The sequence below is a fragment of the Dendrobates tinctorius genome, unplaced genomic scaffold, assembly GCF_039654945.1.
Source record: "Dendrobates tinctorius isolate UK_male_01 unplaced genomic scaffold, ASM3965494v1 ptg000397l, whole genome shotgun sequence".
NCBI classification, from domain to species: Eukaryota; Metazoa; Chordata; class Amphibia; order Anura; family Dendrobatidae; genus Dendrobates; species Dendrobates tinctorius.
The window spans coordinates 766,691-782,132 of record NW_027362063.1 but is presented as its reverse complement, the minus strand read 5'-3'; the positions used below and the strand labels follow the sequence as shown (position 1 = coordinate 782,132).

Here is a 15,442-nt window from a genome sequence, read left to right as displayed (position 1 = left end):
GGCCGGGGTCGATCAGCCTCCGATTTGGAGGCCGGGGTGGCTCAGCCTCCTATTTGGAGGCCGGGGTGGCTCAGCCTCCGATTTGGAGGCCGGGGTCGATCAGCCTCCTATTTGGAAACCGGGGTCGATCAGCCTCCGATTTGGAGGCCGGGGTCGATCAGCCTCCGATTTGGAGGCCGGGGTGGCTCAGCCTCCGATTTGGAGGCCAGGGTGGCTCAGCCTCCGATTTGGAGGCCGGGGTGGCTCAGCCTCCGATTTGGAGGCCTGGGTCGATCAGCCTCCGATTTGGAGGCCGGGGTGGATCAGCCTCCGATTTGGAGGCCGGGGTGGATCAGCCTCCGATTTGGAGGCCGGGGTGGCTCAGCCTCCGATTTGGAGGCCGGGGTGGCTCAGCCTCCGATTTGGAGGCCGGGGTGGCTCAGCCTCCGATTTGGAGGCCGGGGTGGCTCAGCCTCCGATTTGGAGGCCGGGGTGGCTCAGCCTCCGATTTGGAGGCCGGGGTGGCTCAGCCTCCGATTTGGAGGCCGGGGTGGCTCAGCCTCCGATTTGGAGGCCGGGGTGTCTCAGCCTCCTATTTGGAGGCCGGGGTGGCTCAGCCTCCGATTTGGAGGCCGGGGTGGCTTAGCCTCCGATTTGGAGGCCGGGGTGGCTCAGCCTCTGATTTGGAGGCCTGGGTCGATCAGCCTCCGATTTGGAGGCCGGGGTGGATCAGGCTCCGATTTGGAGGCCGGGGTGGATCAGCCTCCGATTTGGAGGCCGGGGTGGCTCATTGTCCGATTTGGAGGCCGGGGTGGCTCAGCCTCCGATTTGGAGGCCGGGGTGGCTCAGTCTCCGATTTGGTGTGTCGGCCCTTTAAGACTCATTTGGGTGCGCTGGCCCTTTAACAATCACTTTGGCGCGTTGGCCCTTTAAGAGCTAGTTTGGCTGACTGGGCTTCTTTTAAGTCCACTTTGGCGCACACATTCTCTCTCAGGGGCATGTGTCATGTGATGAAGCTAGATTTGCATTTGTGCTGTGGGTTTCGCTTTAAGAGCTGATATTATGTGGCAGAGGCTTTGTGCTGGGGTTCAAGTGAAGTTCGTAGGTGTTGGCATAGTAACTGGGTCTGCCTGCGCATATCAATGAGCTCAACTGTCATTTCAATCGCCTCAGGGCACGTTTTGCCATTTCCTATTGAAAAGCATTGGAGACAGTGCATTCCAATGACGGGAAAAAAAATTTTCAAACGCAAATTGCGCAAAAACTACAAATCCGATCGACACGAAAAATACTTAGCACACCTCTCATGGATGCTGGCTTCGAAACGACACCTCAACAGAGTCTGTGCGTGTAGCGGTTCGGGCCGCATTAATTGCGGAAATCAACTTAATAATAATAATAAGAAGAAGAACTAGATGTGTATTTCCTGAAGGAAGTACAGATAGTGGTTTGAAATGGTGCCCGGGCTGCCCCTTTAAGAGAGACTTGCCTGCTGCCCCTGCAAGACTTTCAACTCAGGATCCGTTTTAACTGTGGGTGCCTCTCAGGGGCCACTTTGGCCTCAGGGTCCGATTTTGTGGGTGGGACCCCTCAGGGCCCGATTTTGTGGGTGGGGCCCCTCTGGGTCCGATTTTGTGGCCGGGGAACCTCAGGGTCCAATTTTGTGGGTGGGGCCCATAGGGTCCGATTAGGTGGACGGGGCCACTCAGGGTCCGACTTGGTGGGCGGGGCCACTCAGGGTCCGATTTGGTGAGTGCGGCCCCTCAGAGTTCAATTTGGTCAGCGGGGCCCCTCAGGGTCCGATTTTGTGGTTGGGGCCTTTCAGAATCTGATTTAGTGGGCGGGGCCCCTCCGGGTCTGAATTGGTGGGCGGTGCCCCTCAGTGTCCGATTTGGTGGGCGGGGCCCCTCAGGGTCCGATTTGGTGGGTTGGGCCCCTCATGGTTCGATTTTGTGGGTTGGGCCCCTCAGGGTCCGATTTTGTGTCCGGGGCCCCTCAGGGTCCGATTTTGTGGCCGGTGCCTCTCAGGGTCCGATAATGTGGTTGGGGCCCCTCAGGGTCCGATTTTGTGTCCGGAGCCTCTCAGGGTCCGATTTTGTGGTTGGGGCCCCTCAGGATCCGATTTTGTGGCCGGGGTCCCTCAGGGTCCGATTTTGTGGCCGGGGCCCCTCAGGGTCCGATTTTGTGGGTGGGGCCCCTCAGGGTCCAATTTTTTGGCCGGGGCGCCTCAGGGTCCAATTTTGTGGGTGGGGCCCCTCAGGGTCCAATTTTGTGGGTGGGGCCCCTCAGGGTCCAATTTTGTGGGTGGGGCCCCTCAGGGTCCGATTTTGTGGTTGGGGCCCCTCAGGGATCGATTTTGTGGTTGGGGCCCCTCAGGATCCAATTTTGTGACCGGGCCCCTCAGGGTCTGATTTTGTGGGTGGGGCCCCTCAGGGTCCGATATTGTGGGTGGGGCCCCTCAGGATCCGATTTTGTGGTTGGGGCCCCTCAGGGTTCAATTTTGTAGGCGGGGCCCCTCAGGGTCTGATTTTGTGGCCGGGGCCCCTCATGGTCCGATTTTGTGGGTGGGGCCCCTTAGGGTCCGATTTGGTGGACGGGGCCACTCAGGGTCCGATTTGGTGGGCGGGGCCACTCAGGGTCCGATTTGGTGAGTGGGGCCCCTCAGAGTTCAATTTGGTCAGCGGGGCCCCTCAGGGTCCGATTTTGTGGGTGGGGCCCCTCAGGGTCCGATTTTGTGGTTGGGGCCTTTCAGAATCTGATTTAGTGGGTGGGGCCCCTCCGGGTCTGAATTGGTGGGCGGGGCCCCTCAGTGTCCGATTTGGTGGGCGGGGCCCCTCAGGGTCCGATTTGGTGGGTTGGGCCCCTCAGGGTCCGATCTTGTGGGTTGGGCCCCTCAGGGTCCGATTTTGTGTCCGGGGCCCCTCAGGGTCCGATTTTGTGGCCGGTGCCTCTCAGGGTCCGATTTTGTTGTTGGGCCCCCTCAGGGTCCGATTTTGTGTCCGGAGCCTCTCAGGGTCTGATTTTGTGGTTGGGGCCCCTCAAGATCCGATTTTGTGGCCGGGGTCCGTCAGGGTCCGATTTTGTGGCCGAGGCCCCTCAGGGTCCAATTTTGTGGGTGGGGCCCCTCAGGGTCCAATTTTTTGGCCGGGGCCCATCAGGGTCCAATTTTGTGGGTGGGGCACCTCAGGGTCCAATTTTGTGGGTGGGGCCCCTCAGGGTCCAATTTTGTGGGTGGGGCCCCTCAGGGTCCAATTTTGTGGTTGGGGCCCCTCAGGGATCGATTTTGTGGTTGGGGCCCCTCAGGATCCAATTTTGTGACCGGGGCCCTCAGGGTCTGATTTTGTGGGTGGGGCCCCTCAGGGTCCGATATTGTGGGTGGGGCCCCTCAGGATCCGATTTTGTGGGTGGGCCCCCTCAGGATCTGATTTTGTGGTTGGGGCCCCTCAGGGTTCAATTTTGTAGGCGGGGCCCCGCAGGGTCTGATTTTGTGGTTGGGGCCCCTCAAGATCCGATTTTGTGGCCGGGGTCCCTCAGGGTCCGATTTTGTGGCCGGGGCCCCTCAGGGTCCAATTTTGTGGGTGGGGCCCCTCAGGGTCCAATTTTTTGGCCGGGGCCCCTCAGTGTCCAATTTTGTGGGTGGGGCCCCTCAGGGTCCAATTTTGTGGGTGGGGCCCCTCAGGGTCCAATTTTGTGGGTGGGGCCCCTCAGGGTCCAATTTTGTGGTTGGGGCCCCTCAGGGATCGATTTTGTGGTTGGGGCCCCTCAGGATCCAATTTTGTGACCGGGGCCCTCAGGGTCTGATTTTGTTGGTGGGGCCCCTCAGGGTCCGATATTGTGGGTGGGGCCCCTCAGGATCCGATTTTGTGGGTGGGCCCCCTCAGGATCTGATTTTGTGGTTGGGGCCCCTCAGGGTTCAATTTTGTAGGCGGGGCCCCGCAGGGTCTGATTGTGTGGCCGGGGCCCCTCAGGGTCCGATTTTGTGGGTGGGGCCCCTTAGGGTCCGATTTGGTGGACGGGGCCACTCAGGGTCCGATTTGGTGGGCCGGGCCACTCAGGGTCCGATTTGGTGAGTGGGGCCCCTCAGAGTTCAATTTGGTCAGCGGGGCCCCTCAGGGTCCGATTTTCTGGGTGGGGCCCCTCAGGGTCCGATTTTGTGGTTGGGGCCTTTCAGAATCTGATTTAGTGGGCGGGGCCCCTCTGGGTCTGAATTGGTGGGCGGGGCCCCTCAGTGTCCGATTTGGTGGGCTGGGCCCCTCAGGGTCCGATTTGGTGGGTTGGGCCCCTCAGGGTCCGATTTTGTGGGTTGGGCCCCTCAGGGTCCGATTTTGTGTCCGGGGCCCCTCAGGGTCCGATTTTGTGGCCGGTGCCTCTCAGGATCCGATTTTGTGGTTGGGCCCCCTCAGGGTCCGATTTTGTGGCCGGGGCCCCTCAGGGTCCAATTTTGTGGGTGGGGTCCCTCAGGGTCCAATTTTTTGGCCGGGGCCCCTCAGGGTCCAATTTTGTGGGTGGGGCCCCTCAGGGTCCAATTTTGTGGGTGGGGCCACTCAGGGTCCAATTTTGTGGTTGGGGCCCCTCAGGGATCGATTTTGTGGTTGGGGCCCCTCAGGATCCAATTTTGTGACCGGGGCCCTCAGGGTCTGATTTTGTGGGTGGGGCCCCTCAGGGTCCGATATTGTGGGTGGGGCCCCTCAGGATCCCATTTTGTGGGTGGGGCCCTTCAGGATCTGATTTTGTGGTTGGGGCCCCTCAGGGTTCAATTTTGTAGGCTGGGCCCCTCAGGGTCCGATTTTGTGGCAGGGGCCCCTCAGGGTCCGATTTTGTGGCCGGGGCCCGTGAGGGTCCGATTTTGTGGCCGGGGCCCCTCAGGGTCCGATTTTGTGGTTGGGGCCCCTCAGTGTCCGATTTTGTGATTGGGGCCCCTCAGGGTCTGATTTTGTGAGTGGGGCCCCTCAGGGTCCGATGTTGTGGCCGGGGCCCCTCAGGGTCTGATTTTGTGGCCGGATCCCCTCAGGGTCCGATTTTGTGGGTGGGTCCCCTCAGGGTCTGATTTTGTGGCCGGGGTCCCTCAGGGTCCGATTTTGTGGCCGGGGCCCCTCAGGGTCCAATTTTGTGGGTGGGGCCCCTCAGGGTTCAATTTTTTGGCCGGGGCCCCTCAGGGTCCAATTTTGTGGGTGGGGCCCCTCAGGGTCCAATTTTGTGGGTGGGGCCCCTCAAGGTCCAATTTTGTCGGTGGGGCCCCTCAGGGTACGATTTTGTGATTGGGGCTCCTCAGGGATCGATTTTGTGGTTGGGGCCCCTCAGGATCCAATTTTGTGACCGGGGCCCTCAGGGTCTGATTTTGTGGGTGGGGCCCCTCAGGGTCCGATATTGTGGGTGGGGCCCCTCAGGATCCGATTTTGTGGGTGGGGCCCCTCAGGATCCGATATTGTGGGTGGGGCCCCTCAGGGTCCGATTTTGTGGCCGGGGCCCCTCAGGGTCCGATTTTGTGGCCGGGGCCCGTGAGGGTCCGATTTTGTGGCCGGGGCCCCTCAGGGTCCGATTTTGTGGCCGGGGCCCCTCAGGGTCCAATTTTGTGGTTGGGGCCCCTCAGGGTCCAATTTTGTGGTTGGGGCCCCTCAGGGTCCGATTTTGTGAGTGGGGCCCCTCAGGGTCCGATGTTGTGGCCGGGGCCCCTCAGGGTCTGATTTTGTGGCCGGATCCCCTCAGGGTCCGATTTTGTGGGTGGGGCCCCTCAGGGTCCGATTTTGTGGCCGGGGCCCCTCAGGGTCCGATTTTGTGGGTGGGGCCCCTCAGGGTCCGATTTTGTGGCCGGGGTCCCTCGGGGTCCGATTTTGTGGCCGGGGCCCCTCAGGGTCCAATTTTGTGGGTGGGGCCCCTCAGGGTCCAATTTTTTGGCCGGGGCCCCTCAGGGTCCAACTCTGTGGGTGGGGCCCCTCAGGGTCCAATTTTGTGGGTGGGGCCCCTCAGGGTCCAATTTTGTCGGTGGGGCCCGTCAGGGTCCGATTTTGTGGTTGGGGCCCCTCAGGGATCGATTTTGTGGTTGGGTCCCCTCAGGATCCAATTTTGTGACCGGGGCCCTCAGGGTCCGATTTTGTGGGTGGGGCCCCTCAGGGTCTGATATTGTGGGTGGGGCCCCTCAGGATCCGATTTTGTGGGTGGGGCCCCTCAGGATCCGATTTTGTGGTTGGGGCCCCTCAGGGTTCAATTTTGTAGGCGGGGCCCCTCAGGGTCCGATTTTGTGGCCGGGGCCCCTCAGGGTCCGATTTTGTGGCCGGAGCCCGTGAGGGTCCGATTTTGTGGCCGGGGCCCCTCAGGGTCCGATTTTGTGGCCGGGGCCCCTCAGTGTCCGATTTTGTGGTTGGGGCCCCTCAGGGTCCGATTTTGTGGTTGGGGCCCTCAGGGTCCGATTTTGTGAGTGGGGCCCCTCAGGGTCCGATGTTGTGGCCGGGGCCCCTCAGGGTCTGATTTTGTGGCCGGATCCCCTCAGGGTCCGATTTTGTGGGAGGGGCCCCTCAGGGTCCGATTTTGTGGCCGGGGTCCCTCAGGGTCTCATTTTGTGGCCGGGGCCCCTCAGGGTCCAATTTTGTGGGTGGGGCCCCTCAGGGTCCAATTTTTTGGCCAGGGCCCCTCAGGGTCCAATTTTGTGGGTGGGGCCCCTCAGGGTCCAGTTTTGTGTGTCGGGCCCCTCAGGGTCCGATTTTGTGGTTGGGGCCCCTCAGGGATCGATTTTGTGGTTGGAGCCCCTCAGGATCCAATTTTGTGACCGGGGCCCTCAGGGTCTGATTTTGTGGGTGGGGACCCTCAGGGTCCGATATTGTGGGTGGGGCCCCTCAGGATCCGATTTTTTAGGTGGGGCCCCTCAGTATCTGATTTTGTGGTTGGGTCCCCTCAGGGTTCAATTTTGTAGGCGGGGCCCCTCAGGGTCCGATTTTTTGGCCGGGGCCCCTCAGGGTCCGATTTTGTGGTTGGGGCCCCTCAGGGTCCGATATTGTGGTTGGGGCCCCTCAGGGTCCGATTTTGTGAGTGGGGCCTCTCAGGGTCCGATGTTGTGGCCGGGGCCCCTCAGGGTCTGATTTTGTGGCCGGATCCCCTCAGGGTCCGATTTTGTGGGTGGGGTCCCTCAGGGTCTGATTTTGTGGCCGGGGTCCCTCAGGGTCTGATTTTGTGGCCGGGGCCCCTCAGGGTCCAATTTTGTGGGTGGGGCCCCTCAGGGTCCAATTTTTTGGCCGGGGCCCCTCAGGGTCCAATTTTGTGGGTGGGGCCCCTCAGGGTCCGATGTTGTGGCCGGGGCCCCTCAGGGTCTGATTTTGTGGCCGGATCCCCTCAGGGTCCGATTTTGTGGGTGGGGCCCCTCAGGGTCCGATTTTGTGGCCGGGGTCCCTCAGGGTCCGATTTTGTGGCCGGGGCCCCTCAGGGTCCAATTTTGTGGGTGGGGCCCCTCAGGGTCCAATTTTTTGGCCGGGGCCCCTCAGGGTCCAACTCTGTGGGTGGGGCCCCTCAGGGTCCAATTTTGTGGGTGGGGCCCCTCAGGGTCCAATTTTGTCGGTGGGGCCCGTCAGGGTCCGATTTTGTGGTTGGGGCCCCTCAGGGATCGATTTTGTGGTTGGGTCCCCTCAGGATCCAATTTTGTGACCGGGGCCCTCAGGGTCCGATTTTGTGGGTGGGGCCCCTCAGGGTCTGATATTGTGGGTGGGGCCCCTCAGGATCCGATTTTGTGGGTGGGGCCCCTCAGGATCCGATTTTGTGGTTGGGGCCCCTCAGGGTTCAATTTTGTAGGCGGGGCCCCTCAGGGTCCGATTTTGTGGCCGGGGCCCCTCAGGGTCCGATTTTGTGGCCGGAGCCCGTGAGGGTCCGATTTTGTGGCCGGGGCCCCTCAGGGTCCGATTTTGTGGCCGGGGCCCCTCAGTGTCCGATTTTGTGGTTGGGGCCCCTCAGGGTCCGATTTTGTGGTTGGGGCCCTCAGGGTCCGATTTTGTGAGTGGGGCCCCTCAGGGTCCGATGTTGTGGCCGGGGCCCCTCAGGGTCTGATTTTGTGGCCGGATCCCCTCAGGGTCCGATTTTGTGGGAGGGGCCCCTCAGGGTCCGATTTTGTGGCCGGGGTCCCTCAGGGTCTCATTTTGTGGCCGGGGCCCCTCAGGGTCCAATTTTGTGGGTGGGGCCCCTCAGGGTCCAATTTTTTGGCCAGGGCCCCTCAGGGTCCAATTTTGTGGGTGGGGCCCCTCAGGGTCCAGTTTTGTGTGTCGGGCCCCTCAGGGTCCGATTTTGTGGTTGGGGCCCCTCAGGGATCGATTTTGTGGTTGGAGCCCCTCAGGATCCAATTTTGTGACCGGGGCCCTCAGGGTCTGATTTTGTGGGTGGGGACCCTCAGGGTCCGATATTGTGGGTGGGGCCCCTCAGGATCCGATTTTTTAGGTGGGGCCCCTCAGTATCTGATTTTGTGGTTGGGTCCCCTCAGGGTTCAATTTTGTAGGCGGGGCCCCTCAGGGTCCGATTTTTTGGCCGGGGCCCCTCAGGGTCCGATTTTGTGGTTGGGGCCCCTCAGGGTCCGATATTGTGGTTGGGGCCCCTCAGGGTCCGATTTTGTGAGTGGGGCCTCTCAGGGTCCGATGTTGTGGCCGGGGCCCCTCAGGGTCTGATTTTGTGGCCGGATCCCCTCAGGGTCCGATTTTGTGGGTGGGGTCCCTCAGGGTCCGATTTTGTGGCCGGGGTCCCTCAGGGTCTGATTTTGTGGCCGGGGCCCCTCAGGGTCCAATTTTGTGGGTGGGGCCCCTCAGGGTCCAATTTTTTGGCCGGGGCCCCTCAGGGTCCAATTTTGTGGGTGGGGCCCCTCAGGGTCCAATTTTGTGGGTGGGGCCCCTCAGGGTCCGATTTTGTGGTTGGGGCCCCTCATGGATCGATTTTGTGGTTGGGGCCCCTCAGGATCCAATTTTGTGACCGGGCCCTCAGGGTCTGATTTTGTGGGTGGGCCCCCTCAGGGTCCGATATTGTGGGTGGGGCCCCTCAGGATCCGATTTTGTGGGTGGGGCCCCTCAGGATCTGATTTTGTGGTTGGGGCCCCTCAGGGTTCAATTTTGTAGGCGGGGCCCCTCAGGGTCCAATTTTGTGGGTGGGGCCCCTCAGGGTCCGATTTTGTGGTTGGGGCCCCTCATGGATCGATTTTGTGGTTGGGGCCCCTCAGGATCCAATTTTGTGACCGGGCCCTCACGGTCTGATTTTGTGGGTGGGCCCCCTCAGGGTCCGATATTGTGGGTGGGGCCCCTCAGGATCCGATTTTGTGGGTGGGGCCCCTCAGGATCTGATTTTGTGGTTGGGGCCCCTCAGGGTTCAATTTTGTAGGCGGGGCCCCTCAGGGTCCGATTTTGTGGCCGGGGCCCCTCAGGGTCCGATTTTGTGGGTGGGGCCCCTCAGGGTCCAATTTGGTGGGTGGGGCCACTCTTGGTCTGATTTGGTGGGAGGGGCCACTCTGGGTCCAATTTGGATGCCAGGGTGGCTCAGCCTCCTTTTTGTAGGCCAGGGTCTATCAGCCTCCGATTTGGAGCCTTGGGTCACTCAGCTTTCGATTTAGCGCGCCGGCCCTTTAAGACTCATTTTGGTGCGCCGGCTCTTTAAGAATCACTTTGGCGCGTCGGCCCTTTAAGAGCCAGGGTGGCTCACTGGGCTTCTAAATCCACTTTGGCATCTCTCAGGGGCAAGTGTCATGTGATGAAGCTAGATTTGCATTTGTGGTGTGGGTTTTGCTTTAAGAGCTGATATTATGTGTCAGAAGCTCTGTCTTGGAGAGGTCATGTGACGTTCGTAGGCGTTGGCATAGTAACTGGGTGTGCCTGCGCATATCAATGAGCTCAACTGCCATTTCAATCGCCTCAGGGCATGTTTTGCCATTTCCCATTCAAATGCATTGAGACAGTGCATTCCAATGACGGGAAAAAAAATTTTCAAACGCAAATTGCGCAAAAACTACAAATCCGATCGACACGAAAAATACTTAGCACACCTCTCATGGACGCTGGCTTCGAAACGACACCTCAACGGAGTCTGTGCGTGTAGCGGTTCGGGCCGTATTAATTGCGGAAATCAACTTAATAATAATAATAATAATAAGAAGAAGAAGTTAGCAGCGTTCGGATTACAATATAGTGGTTTTTTCAAACCACTATAACTAGATGTGTATTTCCTGAAGGAAGTACAGATAGTGGTTTGAAATGGTGCCCGGGCTGCCCCTTTAAGAGAGACTTGCCTGCTGCCCCTGCAAGACTTTCAACTCAGGATACGATTTAACTGTGGGTGCCTCTCAGGGGCCACTTTGGCCTCATGGTCTGATTTTGTGGGTGGGGCCCCTCAGGGCCTGATTTTGTGGGTGGGGCCCCTCAGGGTCCGATTTTGTGGGTGGGGCACCTCAGGGTCCGATTTTGTGGCCGGGGCCACTCAGGGTCCGATTTGGTGGCCGGGTCCCCTCAGGGTCCGATTTGGTGGCCGGGGCCCCTCAGGGTCTGATTTGGTGGGTGGGGCCCCTCAAGGTCCGATTTTGTGGCTGGGGCCCCTCAGGGTCCAATTTTGTGGCCGGGGCCAATCAGGATCCGATTTTTGTGGCCGGAACCCCTCAGGGTCCAATTTTGTGGGTGGGGCCCCTCAGGGTCCGATTTTGTGGCCGAGGCCCGTCAGGGTCCGATTTTGTGGGTGGGGCCTCTCCGGGTCCGATTTGGTGGGCGGGGCCCCTCACGGTCCAATTTGGTGGGCAGGGCCCCTCAGGGTCCGATTTTGTGGGTTGGGCCCCTCAGGGTCCGATTTTGTGGCCGGGGCCCCTCAGGGTCCGATTTTGTATCAGGGGCCCCTCAGGGTCCGATTTTGTGGTTGGGTCCCCTCAGGCTCCGATTTTGTGGTTGGGGCCCTCAGGGTCCGATTTTGTGGCCGCGGCCCCTCAGGGTCTGATTTTGTGGCCGCGGCCCCTCAGGGTCCGATTTTGTGGCAGGGGCCCCTCTGGGTCCGATTTTGTGGGTGGGGCCCCTCTGGGTCCAATTTGGTGGGAGGGACCACTCTGGGTCCAATTTGGTGGGCGGGGCCTCTCAGGGTCCGATTTTGTGGTTGGGTCCCCTCAGGGTCCGATTTTGTGGTTGGGGCCCCTCTGGGTCCAATTTTGTGGCCGGGGCCTATCAGGGTCCAATTTTGTGACTGGGGCCCATCAGGGTCCAATTTTGTGGCCGCGGCCCCTCAGGGTCTGATTTTGTGGCAGGGGCCCCTCTGGGTCTGATTTTGTGGGCGGAGCCCCTCTGGGTCCAATTTGGTGGGCGGGACCACTCTGGGTCCGATTTGGTGGGCGGGGCCTCTCAGGGTCCGATTTAGTGGGCGGGGCCCCACAGGGTCCGATTTGGTGGGCGGGGCCACTCTGGGTAAGATTTGGAGGCTGGGGTCGCTCAGCCTCCAATTTGGAGGCCGGGGTCGTTGAGCTTCCGATTTGGAGGCCGAGGTCAAAGAGCCTCCGATTTGGAGGCCGGGGTCGATGAGCCTCCGATTTGGAGGCCGGGGTCGATGAGCCTTCGATTTGGAGGCCGGGGTGGATCAGCCTCCGATTTGGAGGCCGGGGTGGATCAGCCTCCGATTTGGAGTCCGGGGTGGATCAGCCTCCGATTTGGAGGCCGGGGTGGCTCAGCCTCCTATTTGGAGGCCGGGGTCGATGAGCCTCCGATTTGGAGGCCGGGGTGGCTCAGCCTTCGATTTGGAGGCCGGGGTGGATCAGCCTCCGATTTGGAGGCCGGGGTGGATCAGCCTCCGATTTGGAGGCCGGGGTGGATCAGCCTCCGATTTGGAGGCCGGGGTGGATCAGCCTCCGATTTGGAGGCCGGGGTGGATCAGCCTCCGATTTGGAGGCCGGGGTCGCTCAGCCTCCGATTTGGAGTCCGGGGTCGCTCAGCCTCCGATTTGGAGTCCGGGGTGGCTCAGCCTCCGATTTGGAGGCCGGGGTGGCTCAGCCTCCTATTTGGAGGCCGGGGTGGCTCAGCCTCCGATTTGGAGGCCGGGGTGGCTCAGCCTCCGATTTGAAGGCCGGGGTCGATCAGCCTCCTATTTGGAGGCCGGGGTCGATCAGCCTCCGATTTGGAGGCCGGGGTGGCTCAGCCTCCGATTTGGAGGCCGGGGTGGCTCAGCCTCCGATTTGGAGGCCGGGGTGGCTCAGCCTCCGATTTGGAGGCCGGGGTGGCACAGCCTCCGATTTGGAGGCCGGGGTGGCTCAGCCTCCGATTTGGAGGCCGGGGTGGCTCAGCCTCCGATTTGGAGGCCGGGGTGGCTCAGCCTCCGATTTGGAGGCCGGGGTGGCTCAGCCTCTGATTTGGAGGCCTGGGTCGATCAGCCTCCGATTTGGAGGCCGGGGTGGATCAGCCTCCGATTTGGAGGCCGGTGTGGCTCAGCCTCCGATTTGGAGGCCGGTGTGGCTCAGCCTCCGATTTGGAGGCCGGTGTGGCTCAGCCTCCGAATTTGGAGGCCAGGGTGGCTCAGCCTCCTATTTGGAGGCCGGGGTGGCTCAGCCTCTGATTTGGAGGCCTGGGTCGATCAGCCTCCGATTTGGAGGCCGGGGTGGATCAGGCTCCGATTTGGAGGCCGGGGTGGATCAGCCTTCCGATTTGGAGGCCGGGGTGGCTCATTGTCCGATTTGGAGGCCGGGGTGGCTCAGCCTCCGATTTGGAGGCCGGGGTGGCTCAGCCTCCGATTTGGTGTGTCGGCCCTTTAAGACTCATTTGGGTGCGCTGGCCCTTTAACAATCACTTTGGCGCGTTGGCCCTTTAAGAGCTAGTTTGGCTGACTGGGCTTCTTTTAAATCCACTTTGGCGCACACATTCTCTCTCAGGGGCATGTGTCATGTGATGAAGCTAGATTTGCATTTGTGCTGTGGGTTTCGCTTTAAGAGCTGATATTATGTGGCAGAGGCTCTGTGCTGGGGTTCAAGTGAAGTTCGTAGGCGTTGGCATAGTAACTGGGTCTGCCTGCGCATATCAATGAGCTCAACTGTCATTTCAATCGCCTCAGGGCACGTTTTGCCATTTCCTATTGAAAAGCATTGGAGACAGTGCATTCCAATGACGGGAAAAAAAATTTTCAACCGCAAATTGAGCAAAAACTACAAATCCGATCGACACGAAAAATACTTAGCACACCTCTCATGGACGCTGGCTTCGAAACGACACCTCAACGGAGTCTGTGCGTGTAGCGGTTCGGGCCGCATTAATTGCGGAAATCAACTTAATAATAATAAGAAGAAGAAGAATAAGTTAGCAGCGTTCCGATTACAATATAGTGGTTTTTTCAAACCACTATAATAAGTTAGCAGCGTTCGGATTACAATATAGTGGTTTTTTCAAACCACTATAACTAGATGTGTATTTCCTGAAGGAAGTACAGATAGTGGTTTGAAATAGTGCCTGGGCTGCCCCTTTAAGAGAGACTTGGCTGCTGCCCCTGCAAGACTTTCAACTCAGGATCCGTTTTAAATGTGGGTGCCTCTCAGGGGCCACTTTGGTCTCAGGGTCTGATTTGGTGGGTGGGGCCCCTCAGGATCCAATTCGGTGGCCTGGGCTCCTCAAGATTTGAATTAGTGGCCGGGATTCCTCAGGGTCCAATTTTGTGGGTGGGGCCCCTCAGGGTCTGATTTTGTGGGTGTGGCCTCTCAGGGTCAGATTTTGTGGGTGTGGCCCCTCAGGGTCCGATTTTGTGGGTGGGTCCCCTCAGGGTCCGATTTTATGGGTGGGGCCCCTCAGGGTCCGATTTTGTGGGTGGGGCCCCTCAGGGTACGATTTTGTGGGTGGTGCCCCTCAGGGTCTGATTTTGTGGGTGGGGCCCCTCAGGGTATGATTTTGTGGGTGTGGCCTCTCAGGGTCCGATTTTGTGGGTGTGGCCCCTCAGGGTCCGATTTTGTGGGTGGGTCCCATCAGCGTCCGATTTTATGGGTGGGGCCCCTCAGGGTCTGATTTTGTGGGTGGGGCCCCTCAGGGTCCGATTTTGTGGCCGGGACCCCTCAGGGTCCGATTTTGTGGCCAGGGCCCCTCAGGGTCCGATTTTGTGGCCAGGGCCCCTCAGGGTCCAATTTTGTGGCCGGGGTCCCTCAGGGTCCGATTTTGTGGCCGGGGCCCCTCAGGGTCCGATTTTGCGGTTGGGGCCCCTCAGGGTCTGATTTTGTGGCCGGGTCTACTCAGGGTCCGATTTTGAGGGCAGGGCCCCTTAGGGTCCGATTTTGTGGTTGGGGGCCCTCAGGGTCCGATTTTGTGGGTGGGGCCCCTCAGAGTCCGATTTGGTTGGCGGGGCCCCTCAGTGTCCGATTTGGTGGGCGGGGCCTCTCAGGGTCCGATTTTGAGGGCGGGGCCCCTCAGGGTCCGATTTTGTGGGCGGGGCCCCTGAGGGTCCGATTTGGTGGGCGGGGCCCCTCTGGGTTCGATTTTGTGGCCGGGGTCTCTCAGGGTCCGATTTTGTGGCCGGGGCCCCTTAGGGTCCGATTTTGTGGTTGGGGGCCCTCAGGGTCCGATTTTGTGGCTGGGGCCCCTCAGGGCCCGTTTTTGTTGGTTGGGCCCCTCAGGATCCGATTTTGAGGGTGGGGCCCCTCAGGGTCTGATTTTGTGGCCGGGTCTACTCAGGGTCCGATTTTGAGGGCGGGGCCCCTCAGGGTCTGATTTTGTGGGCGAGGCCCCTCAGGGCCCGATTTGGTGGGCGTGGCCCTCAGGGTCCGATTTTGTGGTTGGGGCCCCTCAGGGTCCGATTTTGTGATTGGGGGCCCTCAGGGTCCGATTTTGTGGGTGGGGCCCCTCAGAGTCCGATTTGGTTGGCAGGGCCCCTAAGGGTCCGATTTGGTGGGCGGGGCCTCTCAGGGTCCGATTTTGAGGGCGGGGCCACTCTGAGTCTGATTTGGTGGGCGGGGCCCTCAGTGTCCGATTTAGTGGGCTGTGCCACTCTGGGTCCGTTTTTGGTGGGCGGGGCCACTCTGGGTCCGATTTGGAGGCCAGGGTGGCTCAGCCTCCGATTTTAAGGCCGGGGTGGCTCAGCCTCCGATTTGGAGCCTGGGGTCACTCAGCTTTCGATTTGGCACGTCGGCCCTTTAAGACTCATTTCGGTGCGGCGGCCCTTTAAGAATCACTTTGCGCTTCGGCCCTTTAAGAGCCAGTTTGGCTCACTGGGCTTCTAAATACACTTTGGCGCACATTCTCTCTCAGGGGCATGTGTCATGGGGAGTTGGAAGTTTCGCCCCCAGCAGTTCGCCCCCAGCAGTTCGCCCCCAGCATTTCGCCCCCAGAAGTTTGCCCCCAGCAGTTTGCCCCCAGGTACACTTCACCCCCGAACATTTCGCCCCCAGCATTTCGTCCCCAGGTTGTTTCGCCCCCGCACATTTCGCCCCCAGCAGTTCGCCCCCGGATGTTTCACCCCCAGCAGTTCGCCCCCAGTTCGCCCCCGGATGTTTCGCCCCCGGATGTTTCGCCCCCAGCAGTTC

The 15,442-nt window shown here is 60.3% G+C and overlaps 1 protein-coding gene across 1 annotated transcript in view; it reads right to left on the bottom strand.

Annotated features, from left to right (window-relative positions):
• Positions 1 to 15,442, bottom strand: part of GGT5 (gamma-glutamyltransferase 5) — a 312,974-nt gene that overhangs the window by 158,427 nt on the left and 139,105 nt on the right. The gene's annotated exons all lie outside the window — the stretch shown is intronic.